The sequence below is a fragment of the Syngnathus floridae genome, chromosome 13, assembly GCF_059516105.1.
Source record: "Syngnathus floridae isolate MCC-2025c chromosome 13, RoL_Sflo_1.0, whole genome shotgun sequence".
In the NCBI taxonomy this organism is placed as follows: domain Eukaryota; kingdom Metazoa; phylum Chordata; class Actinopteri; order Syngnathiformes; family Syngnathidae; genus Syngnathus; species Syngnathus floridae.
In genome coordinates this window covers 5,470,784-5,491,932 of record NC_142425.1, presented here as the reverse complement: position 1 = coordinate 5,491,932, position 21,149 = coordinate 5,470,784, and the positions used below count along the sequence as shown (strand labels likewise).

The following is a 21,149-nucleotide window of genomic DNA, read 5'->3' as shown; positions in this document are numbered from 1 at the left end:
CTAGTATACAGCAAAAGTCAAATTGAAAGTAGCAATAGTTACGCAATGTTGTATGCACAATAGAATTAAAGCTGGTGAAAAATTTGAGCAACTAAGTCAATCACTTGAGCCTTCATTGGATAACTGTACAATTACAAGAAAAATTGGTAAATGAAAAAAAATGTCATCGGACCTCTGTGAATGTTGAGTTCTTGCTGGGTTAATCAGGCACTGACTGCACAAACATACTGTTTACAATACATGTAAATGTGTCATTACTTGTGAGGATGTTAACTTTGTACCAGAGTACAGTTAATGGCTTTGGTGCATGGTGCATCAGAAGAATCATGAACTACATGGTTATATCGGAGAAAAGAGTGATTTATGATAAAATGGTATGGGAAGGATTTTTGAATGAGGGAATAGCATGGCCACACACAAGAGTGAAAATAGAGAAAATGTTTGGTCTTGACATTTGAAGACATAAAAAAAAAAAAAAAAAAACACTGCTCCAAGCTCCGGTATATTTTTATTTTTCTACTTTAGGGTTCTTTTTTATGTTGACTGTGACAGTAATCCCACTTGAAGTGCAGGGTGATGACCACAGCTTGGGGGCAAGACAGTTCAGTGACTTTCCACTATGAGTAGGTGAGCTGTTAGCAGTGTTGGGAGCCACTAAGGGTAAATGGGGCATGGCATGAAAACACTGATGTGGTCTGAAGCAGTAAGGTGAGAGGACAAGGTTGTACATGTTTGCATTTGTAGAGTGCAAAGGCCACGGAAGAATGCAAGGTGGGCTCAGGTGAGCAAACATTGGCGGAACAAGAGCAGTGGAGGTATCCAAAGGCTCCAGGTTGATTTTACAAGAATGGAATTGAGTGAAAAGTAAATGTGGAGTAACACTCGGTTTCTTGCACTTTCATTTGTGTTGCTGTGATATATTGAAGGAATAGATTAGAGATGTCAAATCCAGGTCCAGAAAGTAAAAACTCTGCCACAGATTGGCTTTAACTACAGTTGGTTTTAATCAAACAAGCCGTTTTAGGATTCTATTTCTGAAATATAATCATAGTTATAAGAAAATACATATGTAAATACAACTTGGTATCGATATTATAAATATTTGTCTCGATGCACTCAATGGCTACATTTATTTTAGGTCACAAGTTTTGCTCACATTTTCCAGGAATGTGTCATTTAATATCTGCAGCAATTCACACTCCTCTTAACTAAACAAACAATCAGTTAAAAATAACATGTACTGGCTTATTCTAAAAGAAAATTCTTAATGAGCAGCATAACATCATCATCACAGTATTCCATCTTAATAATTGGCCTTAATGTGTATTGGTCCTGATAGGATTAGACTCATGCTCCTACTTCCAGATTTAGCCTGCCTGTGACCTTGTCCACGTTTACCTGCTTCCACTCCAATGCCTCTTTGTTATTAGATTGAACAGAAAGTACATTTAGAATTCTCAACACTTTCATTGTGTTGGTAGGAGGAGGCAGACTGGCAGGGAAGCATTTCTGCAAAGAAATGGGCTCCAGTGTTGATGTGAATGTTCTAGATTCAACCTGCATTTCACGTTGCATGAGAACAGAACATACTGTAGCTACTTCACTTTAGAATCATCCAGCTAATGACACTCTCTTCATTTTTTCATGAATATTTCACGTCTGATGATATCCGTTTCCCTTATTTTAAGTGTGCTTGATCTTTTTACTTTCCTCTCTTTTTGTTTTCATCTTATCTCAACCCAAACCTCATTTGTGCTCACCTTTGTTTCACTCGGTCTCTTCTCTACCATAATGTTCCTTCAACTTGTTTTCATTAACACAATACTCACTCTCCATATCCCCTCCTTCTTTTGTCCTCTGTAATAGGGCTCCATCTTAACTGGTTCCATCTGTCACGGCCATGAAGGGCACCATGCCCGACGTTCAGCCCAAACCTTTAAGCTGCCACTCTGGCCACTGAACTATACATAAGGGGCATTTAAAATAATGACACTCACACACATATAAGATACAAACAAAAGCCAGGTGGTGGTATCATGCATATGCAGAATTATGTGTACATAAACGGTGTTAGGGCAAGCACGCACAAGCTGTGTCCAAATACGTAGGCTGCAGCTTTCGTGGGATCATTCGCCAGCTGAGTCTTGAGGGCTCAGTCTCATTTAGCCTCCGTGAACAACACAAACTATGGTGAATTTGGAAAGGCCTTCAGCTAATTTGACCTCACCCGCATATGTGTCCGCTGGGGGCGGAAACAGAAATGCAGAATCACTCCCTTGTGAATTTTTGCAAACTACCGAATATACTGCCATGCCATGTTCTTTACTGGCTTCTGATTTCAAAAACTAGGTCTTCATCAATGTGTTGTCTATATTTAAAAGCATAGATTTACTATCATACATATATTCAGGTTCACAGTCATTGCGGCCCTCCAAAGAAAACCATAACTTCACTCTGACACCACTACCTTGCGTGTTTGTGAGATATCCATCAACCACCACCTCTTAACATTGAGTTTTGAGTTGTTCGTTTATTTCAAACGTGAAAAAAAAAAGATTACTGTACATAGATGAAAAGACAATATATATACATACATATATATGTATATACGTATATATATATACATATATATATATATATATATATATATATATATATATATATATATATATATATATATATATATATATATATATATTATTGTCTTTTATATATATATATAACAATAAAATTATTATTATTATATATAAAATATATGTACATATACATATATATATATATATATATATATATATATATATATATATATATATATATATACACACACACATATATATATATATATATATATATATATACGTATATTTATAAACTAAAAGAGTAGCAAGCAAGATATAACCAAAACAGAAACCATAAATCATATTCACATGCCTGAAAAGGAGTGGGAAGAAGTATAATTTATTTAATCCCACCCCCTTTTAATAATCCCTAAATACCTAGCCATAAATCATTTTGCCTCACTTATCCCAACAAAATACTAAATTATCACAATAACTTAATTATTACATTTCCCGTATCCCTGAGCGTACTGTGACTAGAAAACAGGTGCAGTGATGGGGACAGCAGGGGAGTGTTTGCAAGCAGAAGCTAAAGAAATTTTAAATTCTATTCTAGTTCCAAGCAGTGAGTTTACAATCAAGTACTCGTGTGAACTATGTGGCTATAATGTCAATCCATTTAAAAGCTTGTTGGAGTTCTCCTCAAACCATTTACCTCAATATCTCCTCAAAAACACCCCCAAGTACTACTGAAATGGCCAACAATAAATTCCAGTAGCGCAGTGGATTCACGTAATCGTCAAAAGTGAAGCCCAAATTTTATTGTTAATATTATTGTGAATCGCTATAACAGTGTGCACAATTGGAACATTAACATTGTAGTCAAAATGTTTTGAAACAGACATTTCTAATTTATTAAATTAAATCACACAACCGCGTACGACTCGAGCACAGATGTCAAACTCGACACTTTAGGTGACCCACTAAAGCAATTAAAATGCATCCACTTCATGTTCTTTGCAAACATGTGGACTGTGACAAAAATTAGTATGACAACCCTGCACAAAAGAGAGCCTTCACTATCCCACACTTTTAGAAACACTGCTTTGGGCTGATGTTTTATAAATAATTGTCTAAATAATTGCCACATGACCCACAAAACACACCAGATTGATGCATTTAAAATAACTCGGTGCAACACTACAAAAATACTTTTCCCTTTGCCTTTCACACCAAAGTTACCATTGCCACTGCATACAATATGGCTTCTTAACTGAGTTTGAAATATATGTATATTTTATCCCAAGAACAAGTGTCTTTTTGTCTGAGATGTTTTTTCTGGTTCACCTTATTGTGTCCACCCACTTCAAAGCACAACACTCCACATTCTGGTTGCTATTGGATACCAGGATGCACACGACTAATCAATACTGGATGGATGGATGGATGGATGGATGGATGGATGGATGGATGGATGGATGGATGGATGGATGGATGGATGGATGGATGGATGGATGGATGGATGGATGGATGGATGGATGGATGGATGGATGGATGGATGGACGGACGGACAGACGGATGGAAGGACGGACGGACAGATAGCAACCTTAAAACAATAAACAACAGGAGGCTGAATGGGTGTACTGTGATGCATCACACATTGTCAGTCTTGAGCACTCACACATCTAAGTGCATACCATAACTATCATCACTAACAGATGGTGCCTTACATCACATATACGTTCTATGACACATTGATGTGCAGTCCATATTTATGCATGTAGCTATTTTATTGTTGCTATTGAATAGTTGTAGATATGTGTCACTGAGTGGGATGCAACAGAAATTTTTAAGGCAACCTGCATGTTTTCATGGCAACAAAGCTTGAAATGTATTTAATAAAAATAATGTGATTCATTTTATTCCTTCCAGATAGAAACCCTTAAAGGTCATCAGCCAACAATGGAATTTAGCAGACCTAGAGTGCAGTCAACTGATATTATAAGTAGTCTTGAGCTTTCTTTAGTAGATTTTTTTATCTTTTTTACAGTATAGATTCTTAATAGTATGGCTAAACGTAGAGACCCAATAATAATTTTGAATAAATGTAGACATCCAATAAAAATGTTTGAATAAACTATAAATTTGGGAAATTCTGTGAACAGACACCAGCATGCGCAGAAGAAGAGATAACGTCACTTATGAGTCAAAACCTAGTTTTTATGCAAATAAATGTGATCCAGCGTGTAGTGGCTAATCTATTTTATCATCTCATATCTACAGAGTAGTGTTGCGATAGAAGTTATAAATATTTTGGGCAAATGAGTTGAGGCTTTTTGATCTCCAGAGACATCTAGTAAATATGGCGGCACATCACTGCCATGGGTAATAAATGAACCGTCTGCGTGCTCACCATAAATGTCCACTTATGCTTAATGTTTCAAGTGAGATTAAATTTGAGTCAATATTTAAAAACCAAACTTTGCAGATTCCATTGCTCAGCTTGCCCACACGGAACGCATTTTGGAACGGCGTCCTCCTCAGATTTCTGCGACCACACTGAGGTCGCATTGCAAAAGATTGAACAGATATCTGATCTAGGACTGTCTGAACGTTTTAGTGTAGTGAGTAGTGAGCTGCTTCCTGTGTGAGATTTCTCACCTGCCCTACTGTCTGTACTGGTCAAGTGCTTCAATGCACTTGGGGTGAAGTTGACAAAAAGATGAAGACAACCAATTGGCATTCTGCCCCTGTCTCAATATTCTCTATCTCCATCAATGTGTCATTTCCTTTTATTTTCCCTCACTCGCTCTTTTGTCTGCACAATCTCCACAAAACACCCATTGTCTTTATTTTTTCTTCCTTCCTTCTTCCTATCCGATGAGATAGTAACAAAACAATCTTCAAAATGCACTACTGAAAAAAGATGCTATTTTCTTCTATTTCCACATAAGGTATAATTGCCAAGCCTCTTATTACACTTTCAAATTGTTACAACTAAGATTCCTGCCCAGTTTAGTTTGCCTGTGCAGCTCCATTTGTTTTATGCCAGAAAACTTGCACTTTCATGATCCTTTTAATGAGGCTTGGTGGCCTTTGCAAACTCCCAACATAACTCCAGTCATATTGGGAAGTTTAATCAGCCACACAGCACGCCCAATGTATGCGTGCACAGCCTTTAAGTATGAAACCGGCTGGTGGCAGGACTGTGCATCGATCTGGCCAAATTTATTCTACTTTTTGTTAGTGGAGCAGAGAATACGCTTACCATGGCTCAGCAATTTTTAAAGTAACTTTTTTTCATATATTTGCTCATGTTTCTTTTCAGTGTGAGAAGGTTTATTAAACATTATCGATTCCCCTTGCAGTTAGGCAGCACCCTATTTCCTCTTCTCAGGGCACCAAGCACAGGGTGGTGCTGTTTTGAAGATATTTTATATTTATATATCCATCCACGCACCGATCAAATTTCAGAACCACTCATACTCACGAGGGTCAGGGGTGTGCTGGAGCCTATCCCGGCGGTTTCTGAGCAGTAGAAGGGTTCACCCTGAACTGGTTGCCAGCCAATTGCAGGGCCTGCAGTATGCGTACTGAAATAATGGTACATTTAAAATACAATTTACTCACAAAGTGACTTATTCAGTGTGAAATATTGTCCAGATTAATTGAACACAATTCTTATATTGGTAACAGGTGGGATACATTCGGTTGTTCTGTCATATATTGCTGGCATAAATAGATGAACCAATACAGTATATGTAATTAAAGAATAATGCTGCTCAAACAAATAAAGTCATATTGGATTTCTTGTTGCACACCTGATGATATCACACGGCAACCACATATTAAATTTGTGCTGCATCACACCTCACTTAGCTGTATAACAGAATTAGTAGATTGTGCAAGTGTTTAGTATATAGATGATAAAAAAATTACGGATGCATTTTAGTTGTGATTGATTTAGTTTGTAGATTTTATGCAACGTCATATTGATTTGTAGGAAATGCCCATACCCCTGCACCCATTTCACTCGTACGTGCTTGGCTTTCAAACTCGCCTTGTGAGAGAAACAAGTTATCTTAAGTGGCAACTCATTTCCATTTGGATTTCTTTTAGCCTTTGTAGTGGTTCATCATCTCCTGTCTCGCAGCCTCTCCACATCATTGACCCAACTCTCTGGATTCCACCTCCCTCTTTCATCTCAACCTCCTTCATCCTGTTTTCTCAAGTTGTTTATTTGAGGTTTTTGCACCTAATAATGTTGTCTAACAAATCATTGCCTTATAAGTAAATGTGGATTTTATAAAACTGTGTCTTTCGCAATCGACACATTGTCAGTGTCTTTTTTTGAAATCCAAAAAGAGGACTCTGCTGGCAGAAAGATCAATCATTTTATGCTATAGGGAGTAGCAAAAAAAAAAAACAGTGGGACAGACACTAAAGCAAAGCATGTTCCTTGTGCAAACTAGATTATTCTTGGAAGAAAACAGGTGTGCTTAGCCAGTTGTCTCACACATCAGTGGTTGGATAGTGCTCTGCACTGGCAGATATCTCAGCATCCTGTCCAGCCTTCAAAATGTCTCCAATTTGGGGATGAAGACATTACAGTGGAGTGAGTAAAACACAAGGCAATACCAATGAAGAAGATGTTGTACTTCTGCATGACAGTATTATGAGCTGGCAGATTTGATTAATTGCAATTTCTGTAATAGTTAAAAGACTCATGCTTTACGTTAAGGTGAATTTAAATTTGCGTTTTTCCTTCAAAAAACTCTATTTGTAACTATTGCATGAAGAAAGGCAAATACAGAGGAGTTGAGGTGTGACTGAGTGCATAGAAAAGTAAAATGTAGTTTTGCTGAAAAGAGGGAACAGAGGCATATAACCGGAGAGGAGGCAACATCCAAGAACATGTTGCGGATGACTTGAAAACTTTAGATAAGAAATGGGGATGAGGAAGGAAGTACATGAATTGAGATATAGGAGCAATGACTGGAGTGTTGTTGCAAGTATTGGGCGTGGAGAAGATTGTTTCCCTTTCCTCTCACACTTGTGGACACTTCTGTCCTCCTTATCTAGACTGTTGTCTACAGAATGGCAGCTTCTTAAACGGATCCATTTGTCGAGGCTCACTACAAGCTACAATGATTAGGGTCCATGCAGATGGCTAGCCACAAGTTTGTTTCATAATATTCAGAATGTATATTCATGAGCTACTATTGTTTTTTTCATGACAGTTTTAAGAGAATGTAGTTTATTTGTTGTTGTTGGGTTTTTTTTGGGGGGCTGTTTGCTGGATCACTACACAATCATATATCATTTTGCACATTTAGATAATACGGACAATTACATCTCCTGTTATGTGCATGAGAAGATGGCAGAATTTGCATTCCATCTTCAAATGCGCTGGTGTTAGTAAAGCGAGAGAAGCAAAATGACAATAAGGCTGAAGGAGTCTTCTCAAACCTAAATAATCAGACATGCAGAGAGCTGATGGATGGGGAGGGAAAAGGTGAAGCGGGAGGGCTGCAAATGACCTGGAAACATTTTTCTAAGTTGTGAAGGTGGGCTGACAGTGGGTAACAAAACCTAAGGTGCTGTGGTGATACATCTTCAATGGCACCTTATGGCCCTGTTTTCAGCATTCTTGGAAAACAGATAATTTAACAAAAAAATGAAAGCTGCTGTGTGTGCAGTGATGAAAGCAAAGTCAACTGAGGAAAGATAAAAAAAAAAAAAAAAAAGTGGGAGGGAATCAGCTTTGCCAGAATAAAAAGAGGAGGACTGCAGGTTGCAGGAGGACAGTGTTATGTTGCCATCACATAACTGAAGAACACCAACAGATTGCTTGGCACCCTGATCATGCAAATGTTCCAGGACTTGGAAAGAAAAAAAAAGATTGTTCCATCAAACAAATTCGATAAATGGGATTCGAAATGTACTATGAAATAAAGAACAAATATATAGAAATATTTTGATACTTTCTCTTTTGGATTTTTACCAAGCAAAAGTGAAATAAATATATTGCCAGATCAAATGATGGCTTTTTAGTGTATGTATATGCATGTTTAATACATTATATTCCAATTTACCAGCAGCATTGATGAAGTCAAATATGAACTACCATGTACTGTATGTATTATGCACTGCAGTTATTTATAGACATGAAGAATCTTGCAGAGGCACTTCTTGACAACTGATTGAAAATGCCTTCACTTTTTCAGCATGCAATTAACAATGTTTGTACAATGTGTATTTATGTAACGAGCACATTTTTCTCCATTATATGGAATGGAATAATATGGGTAGCACAAGTTCACAGTGAATCTTCCATAAGAGGTCAAGTGGTGGAGTCAATCAACACCTTGAAGAGCATGCAAAGAAGAAGGAGGGGCCAAGTGAAAGGAAATAGAAGATAGCAGCAGCACAGGCTGAAAGTGGGGAGGAGGCAGGTGGCCATTAACCAACAGGACAAGAAGGCTGCTGGGGGCCTTTGATTGGGCTCACAGCGGTCAATCGCCATCCAATGGAAATCTCAGTGAGTGACAAGGGCAAGAGAAAAATGAGTATTTCATGTGTGGAGGATCAGCCAAAGAAAACACTTCCGAATGAGAGAATGGCCTTTCTCCCAAAAGATTGCCTTTTTTCCAAGCAACTACATTCCAAGGAGAACACAACACACCACATTCATTCATCCAATAATACATCACACAATTTATGTAGAGACCTACCTACAGTTGCCATTGCTATCGTAAGAGTCCCGAACAAGACACTAAGCCAAATTGATTTGAATTACTTTCTTTCAAACTAATAGCAAAACCATGACTTGTTTCCTCCAGCCTTTAGCGTGTTGGATATAAAACATGTGGCATTAAATTATATCTGCAGGGAAGCGTGAAGAGGCTATAGTGGAGATCACTTTGTGTATCATGTGGAGAATAGGACAGTAACGTAGACAGAGTAAATGCAGTGGCAAGAAGGAGAAAGGTGACGCTGTGGACACGGTGCATGTTTACCTGTCTGCAGGATCACCGTGTCTCAATGGTTTCTATCATACTGTCATCTCCCAGCTCCCTAGGGTGCTACACGCCAGCGTTGTGCTGCTGGTTCTGCGTTCGCAGTGGATGCACAAGGGGAGCGAGGCCACGCTGATGGGAGGAAAGGTCACAGCAGCATTTACAGGATGACAACAAATTTCTGCAGGCACCCATCTCCATTAGAAGGAGAATCACAGGGTTCAGGCTAAAGGTAAATCCACATGGGTCCAGTGCTGAACTTTGACATTCACAATAATTGGCTAATAACGCCTTTCTGGTATTGATGGATGAGTTCCTTGAAAACCAGTTTAGGAATGTAGCCACAGTCTAAAAACTGCAACAGATATTTTTTTTTATTATTATTTATGATTAAACCTGATCAGACATTTGCCATTCCGACTACATCTTAAAGCGGCAAACACAACAGAGACAATAGATCACACTTTTTATTTCCTAAATATGTCTTTGCAATGTAGAATTTATAACCTAGTTTCTGATAATGACTGCGGCAAAGAGACAAAAAAATATTTGAGGAGGTGGTTCGGCGACACCCAAGCTGACAGCGGCTATCTGCATTCTCGTGGACCAATTCAGGATGAGGGAACTGCAGCTTACCCTCCTCGAGCTCTTCGCTTTGACTTGGATATCCACTTTTTGATTGATTTTCATATTACGTATTTTATGTGCCCTCTCTGCATCCATTGCAGCCTGGTGATCCTGAAAGGGGGATCCTTCCATCTGTGGTCCCTTCTCAAGGTTTCTCATTTTTCCCCTGGTAGGGTTTTTTTGAGTTTTTCCTCGCCCTTTTGGGAGCTTAAGATCAGGGGATGCTTTGAGAATAATTGTCAATTGTTTGTCTATGTGAAGCCCTTTGAGACTGCTTGTGATTTAGGGCTATACAAATAAACTTGATTTGACTTTAGAATAAGATGCATTACATTTGGACACCAATGCAATCTATGAACACTCTATAAGAATTATGAAATATGAACCTTTTGTATGAAAAAACTGTATTAATCTTGTGTACTGCATGATTATCTTTTTTTTAAACATCTATCTGTTACGTATCCTGCCTGATACACCATGGCCTTCAAATGCCCCCAAAGATGAATGAAGGCCACTCCACAAATACGAGCCAACCGTCAGAAAACTGCTGATGAAAAAAATGACATGAATACCGTAAATATATGGAACTGCATCTGGCGGAGAGTAACCTGGGATGTCATCATCCTTGTTTTGCAAGAATTGGAAACTCTCTCTGTGTAATACTTTAAGATACTTTTTGGCATATGGACTATATACGGAAAAGAACGGCCCTATAATTCTGTCAACCTGTTTTCTAACCCTCACCATCAGTTTATTGGCACCTGGCAACTTTATTGGACTCATCCACTGAAGATCAACACTATTCCAAAGAATTACATTTTGTCATTTGACCTTGTTTTGTTTTATGTTAAATATGATTAAAAATGTGTTATACAAATGCATATTTAGGATATCTGTATGATACTGTATATTAAAACAAATGTTACTAACGATCGTATCATATTTGATCTTAATGAGTTTGTGCTGTACCTGGTGTCTGACGTTGCATATTGGTCCATCTTTAATTATTTGTGGGTATCTCATCATCTTTGAGTTGGTGTACTATTTAATGAGAAATCACTGAAATTGGCTGATTTGAAAATATTTGACAAAAGCACTATATTTAGGAAACTTAAGTGGAAGTAAAATAATGATTAAAGTAACTGTGGGCAGTCAGGAAACACTTCAATCAGTAAAGGAGTACCATAATTTCCAGACTATAAACTGCTATTTTTTTGTACAAGCCTTGAACCATACAGTTTATAGTCCAGTATGGTTTATTTATAGATTTCTCATATTTTTTATGATATTGTAAGAGGATTTGTTTGGGTAATACAGGTAATAGAAATGAGGACATTTCATTGAGAACATCTGGGACTTATAGTCCGGTACGGTTGATATATGTCTGAGTAAAACAGAACTTTCCCCTAATTTTAGCTGATGCGCCTTATATCCAGGCGCGATTTATAGTCCGGAAATTATGTTATGGCCATAACATGCACCTTAAATAACCCATGATTATACTGCAAGTATTTCACTGAATGCATAAGGAAAGTCAACAGTTCATGACTAATTACATCAGCTATAGATTCTATGGATCCTTTATTTGCCCCCAATCCATAGAGTCACATCAATGTGTGAAAGCGAAAATGTAGTCTTAAATACACTTGAGGTTTTTACTGTGTAAACAAGCAATTCTTTTTTTTAACTATTTCCAAAGTTCAGCTCAGTGGCCTAATGGGAGTGTGTCCGCCCTCAGACTGGAAGGTTGTGGGTTCAAACCCCGGCTATATAAAGACTATAAAAATGGGACCCATTGCCTCCCTGCTTGGCACTCAGAATTAAGGGATGGAATTGGGGGGTTAAATCACCAAATGATTGGTGCGGCCCTGCTGCTGCTCACTGCTCCCCTCTCCCCCAGGGGATGGATCAAAATCATACGGGGATGGGTTAAATGCAGAGGATACATTTCACCACACCCAGATGTGTGGTGGTTGATGATCATTGGAACTTTAACTTAAAACTTAAGTTAAAATCACAAAGTGTATCTGGTTATTCAAGACATAGTCAGCGGTGGTCCTAGCTTGAGCTCGCACACACGCACGCACGATATCTATATATTTCACATATCTACATTCTATATTTTGCATTTTATACTTTAATACGATTCAGAAAAAATGTTCGGGAACAATTCTATACTCTCTTTGTAAACAAAAGTGTTTGTTTGAGCCAGCATATGTGAAACACGATGCAATCAGCTCAAACAGTTTGCTGATCTAGTCATTATGTCAAATGTTCTCCTTTCGGCATGATCGATGTTAGACTTCCCCTAATATCAGAGCAATGATAACCAGGTGTATTTCCGTTAATCTAGTCGTTTATGGCACAGCCTTGCTCCAGCTGTCCATTTTTCATTTAGAAGAGTAAGTGCAGAGTAAATAATTCACCATTATGTCAAATTTATTATGTGCCTGAAATGTGAGGACGGATCTGCCAGTCAAAAAGGCTTTTAAGTGGAAGCGAGTCATTTAATATGACACTGAGCCTTAACTCTTTGTGTGTGTGGGCAGAATTCAAATTACCTTTTTTTTTAGACACATAAAACAAGAGTCATTAGCTTCATGACATTCATTTCAGATTCTCAAGGGACATGATCACCCAGGAAGACTACAACGACTAAATAAGTCGGGAAACGAATAGAGAGTACTGATAAAAAATAGTCGGGTAAAACCGGACAAGTTAAAGGTGCCAAAGATCTAATCGGTGATAGTAGTACAAAGTTTTTGAATTCACTATCAATTTCTGTTTTTTCACTTGTAACAATAAATATAAATGTAAATGCAGAGCACAAAAAAATCTACATAAGGCACTTTTATAAATGCTGTCAAATAATGTAAGCAATTAAGCTTTTCAAACTCGTTGAGCGAGACAGAATTGATTAACCAGCAGCATCCAAAATTTAGTCCCCGACATAATGCACATGAAACCGTTCCATTTTATAGTTTAACATATTTGTGAGGTGATCATGTGACTTGAATTCTAAAGAATTTGATTTACACCTGTCAAGTATGCACATCTGCATTACTTATTTTTACAGACTTAACTAAGGTTGCCATCCATCCAAAATTGTGACCTTAATTTTGACTCAAGAGTTAAGGGTGGTAATGGGACATCAATTTTGCTTCATGTTGTTGTATTTTTGACTACTTTAGATGGCACTGTACATTTAAATAATGGTTTAAGCAATAAGAAGAAGAAAAAATACAAGAATGGTTCATTAAGCAAATTTGAAGCTTCATTTTCTCATCACTACTTGGGTTTTTCTCAGAGTATTTGGGGTGACTTCATGCAAATGTTAAGACACACATACATTGGGAGAATCATCAGATTCCCTGAGGCTCAGCAAAGAAACAATTTCTTTGTGAAAGCAGATGTAATTTCCTCTCCTATTTCCTCTGCACGGACAACAATTACTGATCTTCAGCCAGGCAGTGATAGAAGCTAACACTACAGCAATATGATAATCATTGCTTTATTGGACAGCACATTACAAGACTATTTGGACATCAAGGCAGAAGGGACAGATGGGGGAAGTAGAACCAGGACACGCTTGCAGAGCTGCACACAGATGGACACACTAATGCGTGCATGTGAATGCTTACAATCCGTGGGAAGACACCATCATGTTTTTCCTTCAGCCATTGCTTTAAATTTTTAACACCATTCTGGATACACCTTAGAAAGTCACAGCCCTAAAAACAACCAAGAAATTGTTTTTTGTCTGTGTGTGTTGTGAGCGTGTTTTAAGAAAATGGACAGTGAAAAGAAAATGGAAGCAATGTCGTATAGCGAAGCCATAGAAAGGATATGCAAATAATATATAAGGAAGGGTATGCAAATAATATCACTCATGTTGTGGTATAGAGGAGTTTGAGAGCCAGTGTAAGCTCACAAAAGACATGTCTCATCTAGTGGTGAATGGGGATATTACAACTTAAAATTACAGTTGATCTCTACTAATTCACAATTTGTCACCTGCAGACTTGCCTATTCATGGATTTTTTTCCTTTCAAATTGTTTTTATATTTTAAAATGTTATTTTGTGAAAAGCTTACATTGATTTCTTATCAGTGTTTTGTTAAAAAAACAAAGTTACCCTCAAAGCTACAGTTTTGAAAATCGACAATGGTTCTTAGACCGAATTTCTTCTTTTTTACAACAAAAACTTTTATTGTAAAAATTGACTTTGAGCTTCTACTATAAAACCTAAATCTGCAGCTTTTTCCGTGACACGGGTTGACTGTTTTTTTATAATTTTTACAAAACAATTTTTTGGAAATAACCACTGACTTTGAATTCCTAATGCTCACACATGTAGAGCCATAAAAACAACCCCTGCTGTCCTGTCCTGTGTGCTTGTTCCCCAAACAGCTTTTGGTGAGTATGTAAAAGGTAATAGGACAGAAAAGCCAAAGAAAAAGCTAATCCACACAAAAGTAATCCTCTAATTGAAATGAGGTTTTCTGAAATGCTCTGCCATCCCATAAGAAATGACAAATGGCTACTACTATTGTCCAGGTTTTTCTAAAAGTTCTTGTCCTTGTCAAAATGGCTCTTTCCAAGATGGATTTGTGAAAGTAAGTGTTCCATGAAACAAACCATCTGCTGTCTCAGGTTGTGGTTTTATATTCACATTTTCCAATGTGAACATAAAATGTTCCTCTTCATGGTGCAGTTTAACATTCAATGAAGCTGCCCCACTGAGAAAGGCTTTAATTTAGAACAATTGAAATATTTGCACTTTGACAGTCAACTGTTAACCTCAGTAATCAAAGTTTAGGATGCAAATGTCCTCATGCTGCTTCACAAGCACAGCCCCCACCAGGCTGCTAAGTGACACTTGTGGGGGCAGGAGTGAGTGACAGGAGAGGAGAGGAGAGGAGAGGAGCAGACAGGCTGACCAGATGGCAAGAGCTGTAGCGGCTGCCGTACGTGGCTTAATATTACATGCCAATGATCGGAGAGCTATGGCAAAACATCACTCGGGAGCAACTTTAGTCCTTCAGGTTTGATCAATACTGAGGGAGCATTTGGTGCTATGTGAGGAAACTTGAGGCAACTTTTTTATCAACTTTAAACTCAAATATTTCACCCATCTGCTCCATTAATCTACGAAAACCACCACAGGACCAATGTAAGCCATTCAATTGCATGTTGCGCCATTTAAGCAATTGTTGGTATTCAACATCATAATCTCTTACTAATTACAAACACTGAGATTTCAGTGGTGCAAGTTGATGCTTTCATCTCACATTTTTCATTTTCAGGAAGTCTGATAGAATCCAGGAAATTACTTTCTATCCATTACCTCAGCTATATTGGTGCAGAGATGAGAGGAATGGTTGTTTAAAGAACTGCAGAGTGAGACTATTTTGCAATTATGAATATCAGCTTTTTTTCCGTGAAATACTTGGAAGTGAAGTTCAAATGACCAATCATCATCTCATTTCTTTCCTGTGACCTGGTACGGTCTGAGTATCGAGGAAGTGGCATTAATGTAGTTCTGTTAGACCATTTCAAGACAGGTCCCCTGTGATGTTATGCATAATGATTTATTCAAAAAGACTTTGAAAAGGCTAAATGCGGAGACAAGAGCAGGAAATTGATGTCACAGGAGGTCTCTAATAAGAAAGATCATGTCTAAGCTGCTTCAAGTTTATTACATTATCCGTCGCTTTTTCAGCACTGTGTTTGTTTATGGGATTCCCTCTGAAGAGTTTCTTCACCCTATACATCCTCTGTTTTTTCTCTTATCAGCTCCACACAGGTGTTTTGTGGTAATATGAACAACATTGTTTCATTATCAAGTATTCAAATCCATATTATTTGTCCCAGTTCTTCTTATGGAACAATGCTATGGACGCAGGGGCTGCAGACAAGGGAAAAATCAATTTCCTTCACCACAGAGTGTGGAGGTTGCTTTTATAAAATGCTGTGGTGGACTTTTACAGGTTAGACGGCATGAATTATGATATTGGTCAATGCAAGTAGAAAAGGAACAACAGGGAAGGCGAGACAAGTGATCTCAACTTTTTACCATGATAGCTAATCTGTAAATAAGTTGTCACCGTGGAGAAAAAGGTAAGAACAAAGGGTGCTGAAGTGCGTACTATTTGTGGTTGATAAGAGAAAATGATGCTCTTATTAGAGCAGGGAAAGCTCTGGTTTTCTATGTCAAAACTAGGCCTGAGTATGAATTTAGCATATTTCTTTTAAAGTCAGCAGATGGTGGAAGAACTCGTAAGTAACACTTGACAAAACATCCATCCATTTCTACTACCACTAATTTCCTTTTGACTATACATCAGACAAACCCTGCACTCTTTATATTCTCTTCAAACATTAGAACTGATAAGACTGCCACTGAATCTACAATTGTATCAGTTAATAGCGAGAATGAAATGAAGTGTACCCTAACTGGTGCGTGTAATATTTTGCTGACGTCATTAAGGAATTCACCAATAAATGATAAATTCTCACACAATACATAGCAGTGGGGTAGTAATGATGCACATGTTAATGAATAGGAAAATACATACTCATAGTTATTACTAATCACTCTAATGAACAAAGATTTTACATGATAAGATATCATTATGCAGAAATGATTTAATAACCGTTTTCTTACCAGATGTGATCCATTTTTCTGCTGGTAGATTTTAAGTAGGTTTCAAACTTGTTAATATGGTAACATTAGGCTTATTATAGTGCAGACTTCAGATAGTCAGCAATTAACATAATTTTGGTTTAACTATGCATTTATTATTTTCATAACCTTGAAAGACTTATTAATTGCTTGGCTTTGGCTAACATGGCTGCAATGTCATACTCTCATAAAACACCTGCTTTCAGAAATAGGCTGACAAAGAAAAAAAAACAGTTTAGTGATTTCTTTACGCCTACGTTTTACAAACAGCATAATTCTGAATAATGTCCAGTCAGCTTGGTAATATTGATCCATCTTTCTGTCTATGGCTGGTCCTTAAATCTAACAGAGGGCTGGAGTGAAATGTTGTTGCTACTATTCTGTATATATAAGCATTCATTACCCTCAGAGGTAGGTTGAGCCTGACCTGAAGCGTGAGGTGAAACTTTGTGGAATTAAATATAACACTTTTACAGCTCCTCTACCCAGACTAACCCGAGGCAATTTGAGTTTTAAAATATATATCAAAACGTTTTTTTAGTCCACTTAAAGTATATCCTTCGAGGGTGACAGCTATGTATGTGGTGGTCTGGGATAGACATGGCCACCCCTCTGGTCCTCTCATATCGAGGGTAAAATTTGGATACCAATGACATTTCCTGCATCATCCACATGGATGGATGCTTAGAGCTCATTGATACGCTTCTAATTCATATCAACAATATACACATTTAAACAATACATTTATAATGGACCTGAATGCAATAGTGTGTGCACCATATATGTATTATTTCATTTCATATTCTACTATTATGACATTAGCAGAAGAAAACCATTTGGAACACACCTTAATGACATCTGTCCATTAGAGAGCTTGTCAAGGCCAAGTGGGACAGAACAGTTCTGCAGCAAGATGGTGCTTCTGTTTCTTGAGACCAATCATCTTTGAACACGATTTGCCATCATATGGGAGTCATGGTTCATCTTGCATCAAACTTTTTGGGATGTAATGGTGAAAGAGCAACGCCACCTCACTGCAAAGAAATATGCAATAGAATTCCATAAAAATCCATAAATTTCAACATGTGCTGGAAATACATGCTTCAAAGGTGAAGCGCAATTATCTATTTCAAAACTAACAAAAGCCAAATATATTTAAAGATAACCTTCAGTCTTCTGTGTAACAAAAAGCAAGCAGTTTATTTCAACATCCGATTGGTCGAATGACTTCCAACATGAATGACACCATCGAACATTTAAATACTCTTAGTGAGAGAAATGTTTGAACTCTCAAGGACGAACAGACAAGCAACATGGAGCTGCATGGATGGTGAACACATTATCAATTAAAGTGATTTAACCTTTTAACCCCTCAATTACTGGACTATAACCATCTGCCAGACCACTCAGCCCATTTAATTTAGTTAATCTCATCCCATTTACATCACATGACATTACAATAAAATATTAGCATAATAAATCCCTGTCCTATCTTATCTGCTGCCAGTGATGTATTTAGACTGTTGGAGTAGAATATTAACAGTGCTAAAGCTATAAATATGAAAGGTCAGTTAAGATATTAGACACTTTTCAAAGACTCATAAAGGACTCGAAATGACCTGATCTTTCCCTGACCTCATTGAGTGCCCAAAACTCACACTCAAGTCAATGACAAGGTGTTTTATGTAAATGAAATTCTTCAAAGGGTTTGATAGCCGTTAGAAGATACAGTATGCATTGCAATGTAAACTAGACAGCATGCACAGTACAGTGGATTCTTTCCGCAAGCGGTTCAGGATATGGACAATTTGAATATCAATCTCTACAGTAATATATGTTGTTAGTCCCACAAAAATTTAAAAAAAAAATTACACTAACCCTAACTTTCAGTTGCTCTCATGTATGTTTCGATATGATTTCCAAAACAGGGGATTTCTGTTACCTCATAACGTTAGGGTCACTGGTTGTTGTTTTTAATAATGAAGAAAAAAAAAAATTTGGTAATAGATAATACCAGTATAGCGCATCCAGAGAAATGCAGTGAGTGGAGGCTGAGCCTCCACTGCAACATGAAGAATGAAAAATAAATCAAATTACTGTATGACTATTGTCTTAAATGTAGTTCTTTGTTCAGTGTTTTCAATGTTTTTTCTATTTGAATTGAAAAATGTCAATGCTGAATTTGCATGTTGAGGTTAATGTGCTTCTTTTTGTCTCCTTTCATGTCTTCAGTATGATGACTTCAGGCAGTTTTAACAATAATTATTTCCTACAATCAGGATTTTGTATTTAATGAGTGTCCGTGTAACTATCACATTTTGCTGATCACATCCCATTTGTAAACTGTGAATAAAAATTTTCGGTGAGGATGACGGTATTTTACTGAGGAAGGAGCCAGGTCCACAGTGTTTTTCTTTTCTTTTTTTTTAATGGTAATTAATAATTAAGTGTTCATATTCTGCAGATATGTATTTTGCATTCTACAGTGTAGTGCACTCTTAACAACTTCTGAGAATGGACATTATGCATGGCAACACATTAAGCATTTCCTGTGGAAATGTCATATGGCATAATAGCTTCCGCTGTCAATATGTTACAAGCTACTGGGATGGATGCCAACTGACTGAAAAATAAGCTCTGTTATTATGTTTGATGGCGGCTCGGTGGCGCACTGGGTAGCACGTCCGCCTCACAGTTAGGAGGGTGCGGGTTCGATTCCACCTCCGGCCCTCCCTGTGTGGAGTTTGCATGTTCTCCCCGGGCCCGTGTGGGTTTTCTCCGGGCACTCCGGTTTCCTCCCACATTCCAAAAACATGCTTGGTAGGCCGATTGAAGACTCCAAATTGTCCCTAGGTGTGAGTGTGAGTGCGATTGGTTGTCTGTCTCTGTGTGCCCTGCGATTGGCTGGCAACCAGTTCAGGGTGTCCCCCGCCTACTGCCCGTTGACGGCTGGGATAGGCTCCAGCACGCCCGCGACCCCCGTGGGGACTAAGCGGTTCAGAAAATGGATGGATGGGATGGATTATGTTTGATAACCTGAGGTTGTGCAATGGCTATGTATACTAGTTCAGTGCAATTATTTTTTGAGGTTGAAATGGCATCACAAGCTTTTCCATCACTTCTCAAAGGCACAAATGCTGATTTACTTTTGTTTCATCACCACTATTCGCTATTTCTATCTTTGATAAGATACAATAATTTAAGATGATTAAATCTCATTATGACCTTTTTAATTCCAATACAGCCAACAACCCACATACACGTGCAAGACCAAATTTCTAAAGTTGTGAGCACCTACGTATATCATTGATAGTTTCTTTCCTTCCTTAGGTCACGAGTGAACTGCCTATCATAAATTACTAGGTTATATGCTGTGCATTCACTTCCAGGAGAAATGACAGGTATTTAATACCAAGAACAAAAAATGCAGCAAACCACAAAGCCCCTGCAGTTGCAGAAAAACCAATTAGCATGCTGGATTTTCCTGTAATAATGCCTGCGGTCTTTATTGTTCACTCCACATTAACGCATCTTTTAATTACCATTTGTCAACGGCACCAAAACCGGAACTATTTATTCATGGTGCTTTGGGGAAGAAAACTTTTCCTTCATTTCTTTTCTCATGCTTCTGTTTGTTTTGAAATATGAGGAGTAACCTTTTTAATGAATGGCTTTTAAAAATATGATCTTAAAACAATCAAATGGGCCAGAATGGAGAACCGCATGGAAAAAAAAATTTCATCACAGAAAGAGCTGGCTCCATATTCGTAGACAGCGCAGCTGGGTTTGAGCGTAAAAGCCAGACTAACCTTATTTTCTTGCCTATCCAAACCTTAATGCACTCATTTGGAAATGTAATTGCTCTCTCTGTGCCACTCAGGTCATTCTGTACCACGGCCGTTTCCTTTGACATGTGCCCAGAGCACCTAATAATGCAAAGGCCAAAATTTGACTAAACTTTATTCGTTGGAACTATGACTAACTATTGGCGGTGGGTGTGTAACCTGATTTGTGATTAGTTTGGCAAGCAAACAACTTATGCACTCCGCTAATATGTGAGGATATCATATTTCATTCATAAATATGACAACAGCGTGGCTAGAACCCTCTGAATCTTTGTGTAACTATATTTAATGAACACATTGTTATCACTATCATTTTCCATATCTATATTTTTTTTAAATGTTCCCACCGGCCGCACTCAGGTTGGGTTGGAAGGTACGGTTTGTGGCATGAACACGTTCAAGGCAGTCCCAAAGA

At 37.8% G+C, this 21,149-nt stretch overlaps 1 long non-coding RNA gene across 5 annotated transcripts in view; it reads right to left on the bottom strand.

The window, feature by feature from the left end:
- Nucleotides 1-21,149, bottom strand: part of LOC148388298 (uncharacterized) — a 154,410-nt gene that overhangs the window by 55,181 nt on the left and 78,080 nt on the right. For 4 of the 5 annotated variants that reach the window (XR_015862134.1, XR_015862137.1, XR_015862139.1 and 1 more), the window contains one exon: nucleotides 17,737-17,923. This is a non-coding gene — a long non-coding RNA (uncharacterized LOC148388298). Of the gene's footprint in view, nucleotides 1-9,577; nucleotides 9,710-17,736; nucleotides 17,924-21,149 lie in introns of all 5 variants that reach the window. The other variant, XR_015862135.1, reaches the window with a different exon arrangement.